This window comes from Apium graveolens, unplaced genomic scaffold (assembly GCF_009905375.1).
Source record: "Apium graveolens cultivar Ventura unplaced genomic scaffold, ASM990537v1 ctg4861, whole genome shotgun sequence".
Lineage (NCBI taxonomy): Eukaryota > Viridiplantae > Streptophyta > Magnoliopsida > Apiales > Apiaceae > Apium > Apium graveolens.
The window spans coordinates 112,133-117,646 of NW_027418719.1; the positions used below are offsets into that span (position 1 = coordinate 112,133).

General features: G+C 41.9%; 1 non-coding gene across 1 annotated transcript; it reads left to right on the forward strand.

The window, feature by feature from the left end:
* The first annotated feature begins 3,747 nt into the window (after positions 1 to 3,747).
* Positions 3,748 to 3,854, forward strand: LOC141702306 (small nucleolar RNA R71). Its single transcript, XR_012567073.1, has one exon. It is a non-coding gene; the product is annotated as a small nucleolar RNA R71 (small nucleolar RNA).
* Positions 3,855 to 5,514: the final 1,660 nt, after the last annotated feature.

Genomic DNA, 5,514 nt, shown 5'->3' on the forward strand with positions numbered 1-5,514 from the left:
GAGCATCCTTAAACAAAGTAGGTCAGAAAAAACCTGCTTGCAGAATATGAGCTACCGTCTTCTCACCACCATAGTGTCCACCGTAAACCGTGGAGTGGCAGTCTCGTAATATCCCCTCTGTCTCACAGAACGGGATACATCTCCTGATGATCTGGTTGGCTCCCTATCTAAACAAATATGGTTCATCCCACATATACCACTTCACCTCATGCAGAAACTTCTTCTTTTGAGCTGAGGTCAAATTATGAGGCATTATATTGCTGACAAGATAGTTTACAATATCTGCAAACCATGGCTCTTCCTCCTGAACTGCGAACAACTGCTCATCCGGAAAAGATTCATTGATTAATGTCCTATCTTGTGAAGCAGACTCGGGATTCTCCAACCTAGAGAGATGGTCAGCTACTTGATTCTCAGTACCTTTTCGATCCTTGATCTCTAACTCAAATTCCTGAAGTAAGAGCACCCAACGAATGAGTCTCGGCTTCGAATCCTTCTTGGAAACCAAATAGCGAATGGCCGCATGATCAGTGAATACTGTTACTTTAGTCCCAAGCAGATAAGATCGAAATTTCTCGAAACCAAAGACTATAGCCAAGAGCTCCTTCTCCGTAGTGGTGTAGTTCATTTGAGTGGGCCCCATTTAAGGTCTTACTCGCATAGTAGACCACATGAAATAGATTATTCTTGCGCTGCCCCAGAACTGCACCTACCGCATAATCACTCGCATCACACATCATCTCAAACGGCTTTGTCCAATCTGGTGCTGTAATAACTGGTGCAGTGATCCAACTCTTCTTGAGAGTCTCGAATGCCACCAAACATTCATCATCAAATTTGAAAGGCACATCTTTCTCAAGCAAATTGCACAACGGCTTAGATATCTTTGAAAAATCCTTGATGAATCACCGATAAAAACCCGCATGACCAAGAAAACTACGGATTCCCTTCACAGAAATAGGTGGTGGAAGATTTTCAATGACTCCCACCTTGGCCTTGTCCACCTCCAGACCCTTGCTAGAGACCTTATGCCCAAGAATAATGCCTTCACGTACCATAAAATGACATTTCTCCCAATTGATCACCAAATTAGTTTCCACGCACCTTTTGAGTACGGCGCGAAGATTATTCAAACATTCATCATACGAATGTCCAAAGACGGAGAAGTCGTCCATGAACACCTCGACATTATTTCCAATCATGTCAGAGAATATAGCCATCATACATCTCTGAAAAGTGGCTGGGGCGCCACATAAGCCAAACGAAACTCTGCAAAAAGCAAACGTGCCAAATGGACAAGTGAAGGTAGTCTTTTCCTGATCCACTGGTGCAATACAAATTTGATTATACCCTGAATAGCCATCCAGAAGACAATAATACTCATGACCAGCCAACCTGTCAAGCATCTGATCAATGAATGGAAGAGGGAAGTGATCCTTCCTCGTGGCTTTGTTCAACTTTCGATAATCCATGCATACTCTCCATCCTGTAACTGTTCGAGTGGGGATGAACTCATTCTTCTCATTTGCCACCACAGTGATACCTCCTTTCTTAGGTACACATTGTACGGGGCTCACCCAAGAACTGTCAGAAATAGGATAAATGATGCCTGCATCTAGCCATTTCAGAATTTTTTTCTTCACCACCTCCTTCATGATAGGATTAAGTCTGCGCTGTTGTTCAACAGTCGGCTTACTACCTTCCTCTAGCAGAATTTTATGCATACAATATGAAGGGCTGATCCCCTTGATATCTGCTATGGTCCATCCAATAGCCGATTTAAATTCTCTCAAAATCCTTAAGAGCTTGTCTTCCTCACTACCTGAAAGGTCAGATGCAATAATAACAGGTAAAGTAGATGCATCTCCTAAAAAAGCATACCTCAAGTGTTCAGGTAATGGCTTGAGCTCCAAGGTGGGTGCTTCCTCTATTGATGGTTTGAGCTTTCTTTCAGCATTCTTGAGGTTAGAAGTACCAAGAGATTCAAACGGCATGTCCAGCTTTCGCTTCCAGGGAGAAGCATTCAGATATTGTAATTGCTCATTGCCATCTTCATCATCACTGTCAACATCCCCCACTAAGGTCTTTTCCAATGCATCAGACATTAGCATGCGATCGAGTTCCGAAGTAACCGCAGAATCAATCACATCCACTTTTAAGCACTCCTCATCTTCTGTAGGGAATTTCATTGCCTTGAATACGTTGAAGGTCACATCCTGATCTTGTACCCGCATAGTAAGTTCACCTTTCTGCACATCTATCAAGGTACGGCCAGTAGCCAAGAAAGGTCTTCCCAAGATTATGGGAATCTTTTTATCTTCCTCAAAATCCAGAATCACAAAATCTGCAGGAAAGAAGAGCTTATCCACCTTGAGTAGCACATCCTCCACTATGCCCCTTGGGTAAGTAATAGAACGATCAGCCAATTGTAGAGACATGTATGTGGGTTTTGGATCAGGCAAATCCGACTTTTTAAAGATCGACAACGGCATCAGATTGATGCTTGCTCCCAAATCACAAAGGCACTTGTCAAAAGTCAACTTGCCAATGGTGCAAGGAATGGTGAAGCTACCTGGATCTTTCAGCTTTGGAGGTAACTTTTGTTGCAGAACAGCGCTGCATTCTTCCGTGAGAGCAACGGTCTCAAGGTCATCCAGTTTCACCTTCCTTGAAAGAATACTCTTCATAAACTTAGCATAACTAGGCATTTGCTCCAGAGCCTCAGCGAAAGGTATATTGATGTGAAGTTTCCTGAACACCTCCAGAAACTTACCGAACTGTCTATCCAGCTTTTGTTGCTGCAATCTCTTAGGAAAAGGTGGTGGAGGATAGAGTTGTTTCTCCCCTGTATTACCCTCAAGCAGAGTGTGTTCAACAGTAGTCTTCTTTGGTTCCACCGCTTTCTCCTTTTGCTTAGCTTCTTCATCTCTAACTTCAGCTTCTCCTTCTTTTGTCTTTTCAGCATCAGCAACTTTTCCAGACCTTAAGGTAATAGCCTTGACTTTCTCTTTAGCTTCCTTCCTGCCTGGTACTTCCGTGTCACTGGGAAGAGTGCCAGGTTGACGATTGAGCACTGCGTTGGCTATTTGACCTATTTGGTTTTCCAAGGTCTTGATAGAAACCGCCTGACTTTTGCATAACAGCTTAAGTTCCTCAAAATCAGCACTAGTAGGTGCAGCTGCACTTCCCTGTTGAGGATATGATTGCCTTTGAGCATACTGCTGTGTTTGCTGGAATCCAGGTGGATTAAACTGTTTACTCACACCTTGCTGATATGGTGGCTGAATAGCATTCTGATTATTACCCCAGCTGAAATTTGGATGATTTCTGTTATTAGGATGATAAGTAGCTGGCACAGGCTGCTGTTGTCGCTGATAATTATTCACATACTGAACAGATTCGTTGACAAGAGAACACTGATCCGTAGCATGAAAACCTGCACAAAGCTCACAAACCATAGCTATTTGATTAACTCCGTATGTAGCCAGAGAATCAACCTTCATTGACAGCGCTTGAAGCTGCGCTGCAATAGCGGTGGCTGCATCGACTTCCAGAATACCTGCTACCTTCCCAGGCATCATCCTCTGAGTTATGTTTTGATGCTCATTTGCAGCCATAGTCTCGATAAGATTATAAGCCTCAGTATAGCTTTTAGCCCATAAGGCGCCTCCAGCTGCTGCATCGAGCATGGGCCGAGATTGGGCCCCCAAACCATTATAGAAACCAGTGATCACCATCCAATCGGGCATTCCATGATGTGGACACTTCCTCAACATTTCCTTGTAGCGTTCCCAAGCTTCACACATAGATTCTGTAGGTTGCTGCGCAAACTGAGTAAGAGCACTCCTCATAGCAGCAGTCTTTGCCATCGGATAAAACTTCACCAGAAACTTTTGCGCAAGATCTTGCCAAGTAGTGATGGACCCAGCTGGTTCAGAATGTAACCAGTCCTTAGCTTTGTCCCTCAGTGAGAATGGGAAAAGCCTCAGCTTGATAGCCTCATCAGTCACGCCATTATACTTGAAAGTGCTGCAGATCTCGACAAAATTCCTTATGTGCATGTTGGGGTCTTCAGTCGCAGCTCCTCCAAAAGAAACAGAATTCTGCACCATCTGAATAGTGCCCGGCTTGATTTCAAAGGTGTTAGCTTGAATAGCCGGATGAAGAATGCTTGACTGAATGTCATCAATTTTTGGCCGAGAAAAATCCATAAGAGCTGGATCAGCCTGAACAATACGATCACCCATGATTACTGGTTCTTTCCGCTCAGTTCCTGAATCCGAATCTTCAAAATCTAACTTCTCCGGAATATCAAGAACTTCGTCTGTCTCCTCAGCTGTATCTAAAGTCCTCTTGCGAGTACGAGAACGAGTTTGCATAAACGCTCGCTAAAGTACCTGAAACACAACCGGAAACAATAAGTAACAACTACGTCCTAATCACTGAGTCCTAATGACCAATGATGGTAAGTACATAAACTAAACAAATACGCCGAGTCCCCGGCAGCGGTGCCAAAAACTTGTTAGGGCGAAAACACGCGCTAATATTCACGCAAGTATAAGCGTTCGCAAGTAATATAGAATACTTTCTAGTTCGTTCCCACAGAGACTCAGACTAATTATTGTCTAATTAAACTCACGCACCAATGTATGATTACTTCTCAATGTTAAGACACTAACACTTAGAATTGTTAACTAAATATTAACTACAATTAATTACTTAATTTATCACTTAATTAACACTTCAATTATCAATATTAAAACACTCATGAGATCACAACTTCATTACTACTTCCTTCAATAGTTATTATTATTACCTTTAGCATGTGACAGTGATGATATTAATCGAATAACACGAAACTGATAAAAGCCAACTTTCATTGTACTAATACCATTCTACCAAACATCCACAATTAAGATAGAAGTTGAATAGGCATCAATTATGTTGAGTTCCTATATGTCTACAGAAATTGACAACACGACAATTTAAGCACAAGTTATTCCTTTTGATTACACAGGGTGAATAAAACTGTTAGAGTTACCCACTAATCATGCACATCATACATGAACCTATGCTAGAATGGCAAGTTCTAAATCTCAAGATCCACCGTCGCTTCACAAGAGATTAACACCCTATCTTATATGTTCGCGACGCACATAAGACGAATACGCACAACCAATACTAGATATCATACAATCATCACACACTAAAGTATTAAACAATTAACTAAAGAATTTCATAGTAAATCCGTTGCAACCCCACGATCACGATTAGCCCATAATAGCACTTAACGTCATCATGGGTTCATATGAAATCATGATAAGCAGACACAAGAAAATAATAACTAAACTAATTATATTAAACCAGAGTACGTCACAAGAGTAAATAGGTTCGAAGTAAGAAAACTAGCATCCAATGTTACAACAGAACAAGAATCATAAGAAAATATGCTTCCTCTTCGTTGTTGTGTGCTAAAACGGTCTTCTTCCTTATCTCCTTCGCTCCTTGCTTAAT